This window comes from Ovis canadensis, chromosome 15, assembly GCF_042477335.2.
Source record: "Ovis canadensis isolate MfBH-ARS-UI-01 breed Bighorn chromosome 15, ARS-UI_OviCan_v2, whole genome shotgun sequence".
Taxonomy (NCBI): Eukaryota; Metazoa; Chordata; class Mammalia; order Artiodactyla; family Bovidae; genus Ovis; species Ovis canadensis.
In genome coordinates, this window is record NC_091259.1 from 77,417,918 (window position 1) to 77,430,923 (window position 13,006).

Sequence of the window (13,006 nt, forward strand, 5' to 3'; positions counted from 1 at the left end):
GAAGATTCTAAAGTTATTTTGAAGTGTCTTCATTTTCATCCTGTAACGCATCCTCTAATGTGATCTCTTAAGAGGTTATTTTCAGCACAGGCTTCAGTATAAATATCCCAAAGCAGAATCACAAACTTCTACCATATTGCTAAATCTGGAGGTAAAGTTCTTCATTCTTCCTCCCTCCATTTATCTTCCTCTGTCTGAGGAGAAATACATAATAGGATATTAAACCTCCTCGACCACAAAATTTACCTATAAAATTATCTATAAAATTCAGCTTCCTGTTTTCTGTGAAGCTTCTATCTTTCTTATCCCATAAAACGCCTGTGGTTGTCACATCCTTAAAGATGTCCTCTGGTGGGAAATCACAGCTTTGTTTTCCTACATCCCAGGTCCCATCTATACACACAAATCAGAAAAATATTAACTCCTTTGAGCCTCAGGGATTGTGTTGGTCATTTAAACTCATCATAAAAGTACATAGTTGGCAACTAAGACTATACTTTGCACAAGCAGCCAGTTTATATGGATACACATTTATAATCATTCAACTGTCAACAAATATTGTTGTGGTTGTTCAGTCACTAAGTTGTGTCTAACTCTGCAACCCCGTGGACTGCAGCACATCAGACTTCCTTGTCCATCACTATCTCCTGGAGTTTGCTCAAACTCATGTCCACTGAATCAGTGATGCCATCCAACAGTCTCATCCTCTGTCATCCTCTTCTCCTGCACTCAATCTTTTCCAGCATCAGGGTCTTTTCCAATGAGTCAGCTCTTTGCACCAGGTGGTCAAAGTATTAAAGCTTCAGCTTCAGCATCAACCCTTCCAAGTCCATTTTAACCTCCACTGGAAGCTTTATGCTTTGCTTCTACTGATTGTTGGGTTTGCCAATGTGTGTGTGTGTGCTGTGTGTTGTCATGTCCGACTCTTTGTGGCCCCATAGGCGGTAGCCCTCTAGGCTCCTCTGTCCAGGGTATTTTCCAGGCAAGAATACTGGAGCAGGTTGCCATTTCCTACTCCAGGGGATCTTCCCTACCCAGGAATTGAACTCGTGTCTCTTGTATCTCCTGCACTGGCAGTCAGATTCTTTACCACTAGCACCACCATTACATAAGATTAATTTGCCTATGGTTACTAAAGCTTTTAAATTGGCAGTTTTCACCTCTAGTTTATATCAGAACTATAAGCTGATCTTTAAAATAATTGCTGCTTTAGCTCCATCATAGACCAGTTCAATCAAAATCTCTGAAACACACATGGAACATGAATATCACAATTTTTAAAAATCTTCCACTGTGCTTCTAATCTAGAGTCAGAATTGAGAAAGGCAGAGTAGAAACAGTTGAGTGGGAAGCAGAGGCTATGTATAAAATCTTTATGGGAAAATAATATGGATAGAAGCTTCTCTTTTCTAGGATTACCAGGCAAAGAAAATTTTCCTTATTGCTCATTATTCCAAATGAATATTTGGAACTTGTTTCAAAGCACTTGGAAGATAGATTGAAAGTTGAAATATATGTCAAGTCAGAATCTTCAAAATATTAGATATTAGATTTAGTGAATTGGGGCACATTTCAACTGGCCTGCCAACTTTCAAATGCTCTGCAATTATTATCCAAAATGTACTTGAAACCAGCTTAATTTATTCTTTTATCTTCTCTTTGATGTAACTATAGATGGAAGTAGAACGCAATGTAATTGTGTTATTTCAGACAATAAAACAAATCATCTACCACAGGGAAGTAATCAAGCCATTTAAATTTATCATGGTTTCCTGAACACCTGTCTTGTTTTTTTTTTGTTTGTTGTTTTTTTTTTTTTTAGGCCTAAATATATTCCCCTAATAATTCTAGTTGAAAACGAATCATCAGCATGGCAAAGTAAATATTTCTTCAAGAAAACAGCATGTTACTGTATCATCTAATCAATGTATAAGCTCAGCATAAAACAATGTGAATGTTTCTAGAGAATACTACCATTTTAGAGGCATTGACTTTTTTTCATGAAAAGAAAACCTTCTTGATTAAAACCTGTGGGCTAGCTTTCTTTTGATAATAAAATTCTTGTTAATTCGCTTTGATGCAATGAAAAACATTGAAGGTGGTAATAAATTCTGTAACCAATGAAGCACTAAAGGCATTTCAAAGACCTGTTTTAAGTCATGGGCAAGTGTCCAGTGCAAAATTTTACTTATGCATAAACAGCACACTGTTTCAATATCTAATGGGCAGTATATAAATGAGAAAGTGAGGAAAAGGTGCTTCTAAAGAATGCAAATATAGGACTGAGTCAAACTATTTCAAATTTTTAATCTATATAAGTTACTGTTTGACTGCTTATGATCATAGAGACTAATTAATTTCTTCCTGAACCAGGGGTTGGAGACTATCTATGAAATGTCAAATAATAACTATTTTAGAGTTTTTGTCATATTGTCCCAGCTGCAACTAAACCCTGTCATTATAGTATGAAAGCAAAATCATAAACAATAAGTATATAAACTGATGGGCTTCGCTGTGTTCCAAGAAAATTTTATTTACTAGTGGTGCTTACTGACAGGTAGGGAGTAGTTTGCTGACCCTGATTCAGATAACCCTTCTTGAAAGTGAAATTCTGCTTCTTGGACCCACATCACTAATCTGGAGAGTGTCTATATAGTTTGCAAGATTTTTGATGTATCTGCTGCTTTCTGGTCAGCTGATCTGAGATTTCCAAAACTTTTTGCTAGCATATTTTAGAAAAATCAAGGAATTGGATAAGTCCAAAGGAAATTTGACAGAAAAGAAACCACATTTAAAATAAGTCTGGGGCTTTTAAGATCCCTTCTGACCCATTAATCAACTAAGAGTAGGGAGACTAATTGGGCAAAAATAACCACAAACTATATATAAGTTTGAAGACATGAAATTAAAAAAATAGCTGTTTTGTAAAGGTTTCCTTTAAAAATAACTGACATATTTCTATGGTGTTTGGTAGCTGTCATATGCATTTTACTTTAAAATCCGTTGCATCTTTATATGGAACACCTTTGTGCTTCAATATAATCATAACCAAGAGCTCTATTTCTCAAGCTCCCCCAACCCCTGAATTTAGAGAAAAGCAAATGAACTCAGAATTCTAGAACCGCGTCATGTAGACATTTTCTAAAACTCTTCAGACTTAAAACACACTGCTTGGCAGAAATATGACTGAGGCCAGGAGGTGACATCCTAAGAGCCCGTATTAACAGCTCTGTTGAGGAAGCTAGTCCTTAGAAGTATTAAGAAGAGAGACAGACTCGGCATCAACTTTGCAAAATCATAAACTCTGCTTTTCACAATGATTTCTTTTACATCCCTAATGGATTTCTTCAGGGCCACATTTCAAAGTCTTGGGTTTCAGGTCACTGAAAGGATTCTGTAATGCTGAAACACATTTCCAAGACACAGAAATGGTTTAGGACCAGAGTTTTTGTGTATGATTAACCTTTGTGGGGCATGTTCCCTTTTATGGATCTGTAAAAGAGAGGCTGAGTGAAATTATATTATTCGCTTCTTTCTTCAGTTCTTTCTTTGAGGAACTTATTAATCAAACAGGATTTAATAAAGCAGTCTTTATATGTAAGCAACAAATAGAGTGCCTGTTCCCTGAGACTAGGAATTATAAGGAAAGGAATAAAAAGGATATGCAATTCTGGCCTGAGTTTTCTCTCTCTGGAATAGACTCTTTAAATTCATTCCTTATTTTTCTCTCTCTCTCACACACACAAAGACATCACATAGTCTTAATGATGGGGGCAACTGGGAAACCTGAGGAATATAGAAACAATTTCATGAACCTAAGAGTGATCTGAACTAATAATTCAATAAATGTTGTCTGTTAAAAATTTAACAAAAGTGCAATAATATTAATTAACATCAATAATGTAAATACACAAATGACATACTGGGGAAAAACTTTTTCTCAGATGGAAAAGAAAAATTAAAATGTGTAAAAATGATCTGGCTTTAAAGTAAAAACCATTTTATTTTCACTATTTTGAATTTGTCTGAAGCCAGTGCTTCCTTGGTGGCTCAAATAATAAAGAATCTGTGGGAATAATAACCCAATCCAGTATTCTTGCCTGGAGAATCCCATGGACAGAGGAGAATCCCATGGACAGAGGAGCTACAGTCCATGGTGTCACCGAGAGTCAGACATGACAGATCAACTTTCACTTCCAGGGTACAAATTGGTAAAAAGTGAAAGTACACTATTCAGCTTCTCCTCTGCTGAATTTAAGCTATTAAACTGCTAGAAGAGATAAACTACTCTTCTATGCATTCACTAAAAATATGTGTCCCTCTTTGCAGCAAAAGAGAAGAATATGAGCATGGGAAAGAACCACATGGATTTACAGCCTCCCCCACCCCCAACCCCTGCCCCCGCAACATGCACACAAATATTACTGTCTTGAAATTTCAAAGAAATAAAAAGTGTTTAGGAATTTGGAGCCCTAAAAATAAGAGCTAAAGTGTAATAACTAGCAATTGGGTGGCTACTATGAAAATAAAAATATTTGAAACTAAAACCCTGAATAGTTGGAATTAGAACAGATGCAATGGCTTGATGATATTTTGCCCTTTTCCTTAAGGCTATTTCTATTCCAAAAATTTATGATTGGAACTCAATGACAAGTGGATAAATCTAATAGAGTATTACTTAATCCAAGAATAGTATGGCTAAATAACAATATTTGTGCCAAATGCTGAAAGGAAGCTTATAAAGCAAATATTTTTTAAAGTAGGACATTTTCCATAACCATGGAATAGCCAGACAAAGATTTCCAGGTGTCAAATGAGATAAAGAACAATAAAAATCATGTGTTTTGCAAATATGTATATGGTCATGCTTTCATGACCAAATGAATAAAAAGATACAGGGTAAAAAGAAAAACTCAATACATATATTTGTTTCATTGGATATAAAGTTTAAATGTTTAGTGAACCTTCATTAATCAATTAAAATATGGAAATTAAAGATCATCAACCCCAGACCAAAAAAAAAAAAAAAAAAACCTATCAAAATTCCACACTAAATTTTCCATTTTGTGACACACTAAGAAGGCATGAAATGAAATAACAATGGACTTCCATGGATGCATGCTGCTAAGTATCCAGTCAAAGAACCATAAAGAAACTAATGGAAAATTCAAATCACTAGTATTATGTTTACAGACTGAGATTGTAATTTCTCTAAATTTCCTACGTTTGATTAAAAACCCCTCTCCTTGCCTCTATTGTGTCTCAATTCTACAATTATTATCTCCATCCAGATGATGTTGCCTGATCAGCATCCTTGATTTTTTCATCATTTAATAGCATAGAAAGGAGAAAGGGCAGTAGAGTTTAAGATGGTTAGATATCATCACAGACTTAAAGGACATGAATCTGAGCAAATTCTGGGAGATAGTGGAAGACAAAGAGGAACAGAAATATTTCACTCTGATCTGCACTCCAAGCATGGCAAATCCAGTCATCATGACTCAGCAAAGATGATCCAAGCCTCCTTTTCTAAATGTTGCTTATTAATACAAAGTCAATTATTATTGTGTGATAAATATGTATCTTGTTATATATTGCTGTCAGCATGAACAGGATAGCTTGATGATAATGTTTTATTGAAAAATAAATTAAAAATCATTGTCATTTAGTTACCTAGTTAACTTTTTTCTTGGAACAAGTACCAAAAATTTTGAAAAGCTTTCAGATTCTCATATTAATTCTACATGTGATACAATTAAACATTAACTGAGAAGCCCTTGAGATGGAAGAGACGTATTATAATGCTTCTTGTCTATGTCTTGGTGTTCACATCTTGCCATAGTTATCTGCATTCTGGAAACCTGCAATCTGGTGCCTAGTGATTTTATTCATTTCATATTGGAGTTTTCACTTTTTTTTTTAACATTATCCTCTGTATTGTACTTACAATTATGCTATGCTGTGCTGTGCTTAGTATCTCAGTTGTGTCTGACTCTTTGGGACCCCCATGGATTATAGTGCACCAGGCTCCTCTGTACATGGGTGGGGATTCTCTAGGCAAGAATATAGGAGTGGGTTACCATGACCTCCTCCAGGGGATCTTCCCAAACCACAGATCAAACCCAGGTCTTCTGCATTGCCGATGGATTCTTTACTGTCTGAGCCGCAAGGAAAGCCCATTCACAACTATAAAAGCCTTCATATCTCCCATTCACCACGGTTCTTATCTCACTATATTGGAAAATGGCAACCGTGCTCTTTTGCTCTGAGCCACCATACAGCAGTTAATTAGTTATTTAATAGGTGGTGATAGTGGTAAAGGACCTGTCTGTCAACTCAGGAGAAATAAAAGATGTGGGTTTGATCCCTGGTTCAGGGAAGATGGAAGAAGGTATAGCCACCCACTCCAGTATTCTTACCAGGTAAATCCCATGGACAAAGGAGCAAGGTGGGTTACAGTCCATGGGGTTGCAAAGAGTCTGACACAACTGAAGCTATTTATCACACAAATACACGATCTAAATTCATTCCCATAATAGACCCCCTAATATTTTGAATTTCATGTTCCATTCAGTTCAGTTCAGTCACTCAGTCGTGTCTGACTCTTTGCGACCCCATGAATCGCAGCACGCCAGGCCTCCCTGTCCATCACCAACTCCCAGACTTCACTCAAACTCATTCTCATCGATTCGGTGATAGCATCCAGCCATCTCATCCTCTGTCATCCTCTTCTCCTCCTGCCCTCAATCTCTCCCAGCATCAGTCTTTTCCAATGAGTCAACTCTTTGCATGAGGTGGCCAAAGTATTGGAGTTTCAGCTGTAGCATCAGTCCCTCCAAAGAAATCCCAGGGCTGGTCTCCTTCAGAATGGACTGGTTGGATCTCCTTGCAGTCCAAGAGACTCTCAGAGTCTTCTCCAACACCACAGTTCAAAAGCATCAATTCTTTGGCACTCAGCTTTCTTCACAGTCCAACTCTCACATCCATATATGACCACTGGAAAAACCATAGCTTTGGCCAGATGGGCATTTGTTGGCAAAGTAATGTGTCTGCTTTTTAATATGCTATCTAGGTTGGTCATAACTTTTCCTCTAAGGAGTAAGCATCTTTTAATTTCATGGCTGCAATCACTATCTGCAGTGATTTTGGAACCCTGAAAAATAAAATCAGCCTCTGTTTCCACTGTTTCCCCATCTGTTTCCCATGAAGTGAGGAGATCAGATGCCATGATCTTAGTTTTCTGAATGTTGAGCTTTAAGCCAGCTTTTCCACTCTCTTCTTTCAATTTCATTAAGAAGCTTTTTAGTTCCTCTTCACTTTCTGCCATAAGGGTGGTGTTATCTGCATATCTGAGGTTATTGATATTTCTCCCGGCAATCTTGATTCCAGCTTGTGTTTCTTCCAGCCCAGTGTTTCTCATGATGTACTCTGCATAGAACTTAAATAAGCAGGGTGACAATATACAGGCTTGATGTACTCCTTTTCCTATTTGGAACCAGTCTGTTGCTCCATGTCCAGTTCTAAATGTTGCTTCCTGACCTGCATATAGGTTTCTCAAGAGGCAGGTGAGGTGGTCTGATATGTCTCTTTCAGAATTTTCCACAATTTACTGTGATCCACACAGTCAAAGGCTTTGGCATAGTCAATAAAGCAGAAATAGATGTTTTTCTGGAACTCTTTTGCTATTTCCATGATCCAGCGGATGTTGGCAATTTGATCTCTGGTTCCTCTGCTTTTTCTAAAACCAGCTTGAACATCTGGAAGTTCACGGTTCAGGTATTGCTGAAGCCTGGCTTGGAGAATTTTGAGCATTACTTTACTAGCATGTGAGATAAGTGCAACTGTGCGGCAGTTTGAGCATTCTTTGGCATTGCCTTTCTTTGGGATTGAAATGAAAGCTGACCTTTTCCAGTCCTGTGGCCACTGCTGAGTTTTCCAAATTTGCTGGCATATTGATTACAGCACTTTCACAGCATCATCTTTCAGGATTTGAAATAGCTCAACTGGAATTCCATCACCTCTACGAGCTTTGCTCATAGTGAGGCTTTCTAAGGCCCACTTGACTTCACATTCCAGGATGTCTGGCTCTAGGTGAGTGATCACACCATCGTGATTATCTTAGTTGTGAAGATCTTTTCTGTACAGTTCTTCTGTGTATTCTTGCCACCTCTTCTTGATATCTTCTGCTTCTGTTAGATCCATACCATTTCTGTCCTTTATGGAGCCCATCGTTACATGAAATGTTCCCTTGATACTCTAATTTTCTTGACGAGATTTCTAGTCTTTCCCATTCTGTTCTTTTCCTCTATTTCTTTGCACTGATGGCTGAGGAAGGCTTTCTTATCTCTTCTTGCTATTCTTTGGAACTCTGCATTCAGATGCTTATATTTCCTTTTCTCCTTTGTTTTTTGCTTCTCTTCTTTTCACAGCTATTTGTAAGGCCTCCCCAGACAGCCATTTTGCTTTTTTGCATTTCTTTTCCATGGGGATGGTCTTGATTCCTGTCTCCTGTACAAAGTAACAAACCTCTGTCCATAGTTCATCAGGTACTCTATCTATCCGATCTAGTCCCTTAAATCTATTTCTCACTTCCACTGTATAATCATAAGGGGTTTGATTTAGGTCATACCTGAATGGCCTAGCGGTTTTCCCTACTTTCTTCAATTTAAGTCTGAATTTGGCAATAAGGAGTTCATGATCTGAGCCACAGTCAGCTCATGTTCCATTAGTCTTCCATTAAATGCTAATTTTATTATTCCATTATATACAAAAAGATGAAAGAACCTCCTAAAATGGGTTCTTTTGTTATTCAGTAAACTTATCAAAAGTATCTGTTTCTTATTCTCTTGAAATGTTGTGAATTATAAAGCAGTCTGGATATAGAGATAGTGCGCCTATGATTATTCAGAAAATTTTCTTTCTCTCTCACTAATAGTGGTTCATTCCTGTCATATAGATCAGAGAGTACAGTTAATTTTTTAAAAATCTAGGGCATCTTTCTGTCATTTTTCAAGCCTAGCTAGATCAAGATTGACAACTTCATTGACTGACCATTGCATTCTCATAAATTTATCATTCTGAAATAAGTGTCCACGTGTATTTTTCTTTTCCATGGCTCCTTTATTGCTTATGGAATTAAATCTAAATTCTTTAGACTAGCAGCTAGCTTCCCTTGACCTTTGTCTGCTTCTTATTCTAGTTAATATCAGCTCCCACGAATCTATCTACTTTCACTTTTCATTTCAAATTTCGTCTAAGTAGTCTCTCTCATAGACTCCACGTATGCCCTGTCAGTTAATTTCCTCTCTCCATGGTATTATAGTTTCCTTTCCCCTTCTCACTCATTCACATCAACACATACAATCATTTACTAAAACTGTCCTTGCTGAAGTGATCACTAACTTCCTGATTGGCAATTCAGCAGCTATTTTTAAATTCCTTATATGATTATATTTATGCCCTTTGTAAAACTCTATTTGTCTGGCTCTTCTAAATCTCTTGGTTCTCCTCTTCATTTTTTCCTTCTTTGTTTCTTTGTTCATCTGCTTCTTTAAATCTCAGGAACTTAGTCCACGTCAATTTCTATTTCATAAGGCTCTCTCGTTATCTTTCCTTGCTTCACTCCTCTTTGCCTGGTAGCAATTCATTTCTTCTCTTTTCCCTTTAAAAGTCAAATAATCCCATGGACAGAGATGCCTAGCAGGCTACAGTCCATGGGGTCACAAAGAGTTGGACATGGCTTAGTGACAGAACATGCATGCGTGCATTAAAGAAACCTCCTAGGCCAAAAAAAATTCCCTTGTTTTACACCCTCAATTTTCTGATGCTAAAATTTTACTTGGTGGCACTTATTGCAACTGTAATTAAACAATTATCTGTCTTCTGTCGTTCTTTCTCACCCTGAGACTTTTCTTCAGAGTAATAGGATGGAGGTTTAGCATAGAGCCTGGCGTGTAGTAAAGACTCTAGGAATATTTCTTTAATGGATTTCAAATAAAAATTTTATCTTCCTTGCCACACCTATCAAGTGTTGCTATTTCTCACTGTCCTATCCTTTACCAACTGTGTACTGGGTGGTGCCACTCTCTCATTTTTCACTCCAAATTTTATATTGATGACAGCAAGATAAATGTCACTAGTCCAAAAATACTTCCTGCTGGACCACTCTACTTGGATTCCCCATCAGCACTGTAGAACTAAATTAAAAGGAAGTCCCTTATGTCAGGGAAAAAATGGAGACAGTCAAGCACGTGCATAAACAAAATTTAACCTACCCTGACTGAAATGTATGGCTCTGTTCTAAGAAGTTAGCAGAGATTACCAGTCAGTCTCCAAACATTAAGTCTTTCACCCCATCTCTGACCTTATTTACATTACTCAGTGACTCTAACTCAAATTGGTAAAAATAGTAGTCAACCCATCAGCTAAAAAAGCCAGGTAGCTTTTGCATTAACCCCATAAACATCCCCAAGTCTGTGAGCAACTCAGTACTTGTGTTTCCTAGCTTGCAATTTGAAAGCCTTGAAATAAACTCATCTTTCTCCTTTGCATTAATCAGTGTGAAGATTTTGGTTTTTGACAGTATTCAAACTTTGTATTTCTAACATTTAGATAAAACCTTGCTAACCCAGCCACCACCCTGAACAGCATATTATACTTGAATTGCCAGTTACAAATATTTTCTACTCTTGATGCTCAGAAATATTGAGGGCAGGAGGAAAAGGAGGTGATAAAGGATGAGATGATTGGATGGCATCATCAACTCAAGAGACGTGAGTTTGAGCAAACTCTAGGATACAGTGAAAGGAAGGGAAGATAAGAAAGCCTGATGTGCTGCAGTCTATGGGGTTGCAGGGCCGGACACAACTGAGCAACTGAACAACAACAACTCCTACTTGTCTCTGTATTTCCACTAGTTAAACAAATCTAAGGAATTGTGTCTCCCTCTCCTGTCCACACCTTCCAATGAGACACCAAGTCCAGCCAACTCAACTTGATTTTTTGTTTGTTTTTTAACTGGATCCTTCAGCACATCCCACCTGTAATTTCCATTAATCATCTCTTTACAGTTGTAGTGAAATACCCTCTTTGAAATTTTCTTCTTCTGGCATATAGGCAGCCTATCTAAGGCTCAGATCTGAGGAGCCCACTACATTGCTTAGATAATGTTGATAGTTCATCATTATCTATAAGCTAAATTCAGTAGGTCAACATATTCTACAAGATCTTTAATCATTACCTTAGTTTGTCTTTAGCAATCTCCAAATTGCATATTTTGCTCCACCAACACCAAACCACTTCAAATTCCATCATATGTGATGTTGTTTATTCCTTGACCTTGCTGTCCATTGTGATGGAAAAGTTGATGAATGCCCTCCTTTCACCTAACTAATTCCTAGACATGCAGTAGGACTCAACGCAGGCTTCATTTCATAGAAGAGGCAAACCTGAGTTCCCCTCCCTTAATCACACAGCCCAGGTCTATTGCCCTTCTTTCTGCTTACACTGTATGCACTGTCTCTTCCATTCAATGCATCATATTATATTTGCAATACTGTAGTACAGAACTCCTCGAATGCAAAGTCTGTCCTTATTCTTTGTATTTTTGACAAAGGTACTCATTGTAGTTACTCAGTGAATGTTTCATGAATAAATAAACGTAGTTAGCAATGAAAAGATGCTAAAAAGTGTCAAAGATTTAAAACCAACCACTCATGTCATATTAAAATGTCTACAACCAGAGCCCTATTCTCACTCTCCACTGCACTTCATTGCTGGTCCATATTGACCATTAGTTCTCTCAGGTACCCATTTTTTTTTTCTTATATATTCACTTTGGCTGCATTCCTCACAAGTCAAAAGAAATGCTTTTACTAAGTGTGAAAAACAACAAATGAACATTGATATATTTATCTATATACTGATCTATAGATGTTTAAATGTGTCAAGAGTATTGGTTGGTTAATTGTTTTTTTTTTTTAAATTCAGAATTGTCACTTTGACTCTCTAGTTTTCAAAAGTTAAGCTCTAGACTTTGGGGGTATGCTCTATTTTTTTTCTCTCTTTGAGCTACTAAAACATTGCCTGGTGTTCACCTCATAACTAGTTTAGATAGCTTTAGTATGTTGTAGCCTAAGAAAGATAAATATTGACTTCACAAAGCCAGATTATATGTTTTCATATAAGCAGTTTAGTGTGTATTCTAACGAAGATAAATATTGACTTCATGAAAGCAGTTTATACATTTTCATGTAAACATAACAATTAAGATCATTAAAGGGATTATTTTTTTAGTGGAAAGGAATTGCAACATAATTTTTTTGGTTACTGTGTTCTTCATAAATATATCCATCAATGACATTTGATCAGAATGTAAAAGTAAATCATAATACAATCTTTTAAAATACCTAAACCTCATTGATTATGATAAAACGAGTTTGACTGATTCATTTTTATCTTTGAATGCTAGCTGATCTATAATGTTTCCCATTTGAAGCATCTCTGTGAAACTCAATATTGGTCAATATTCAAAACATTGCCATATTAACCAATCCAGTGCTTCAAAGGATTTGGCCTATCTAGTTCATCAGTACATTTGAGGGAGAAAATAAGGCTAATACCCAATTACCAAATTGTATCCCAAAAGAGAGGGGCTTCCCTGGTGGTTCAGATGGTAAAGAGTCTGCCTGCAATGCAGGAGACCAGGGTTCAATCCCTGGATTGGGAAGATTCCCTGGAGAAGGGAATGGCTATACACTCGAGTATTCTTGCCTGGAGAATTCCATAGACAGTCCATGGGGTCACAGAGAGTCAGATATGACTGAACAACTAACACACTCACTAACATCCCCAAGGAGAAGGCTGTTTTCTAGAACATGATCTAAAAGATTGCAAGAGATAAAGTATTCTGAGGGGACTGTTAACAACTTCTATTCTGAATAATAAATGCCATTGCTAAATCACCAATATTCTTCTTTCAATCTTAATTTTCTATATAATTTTCATG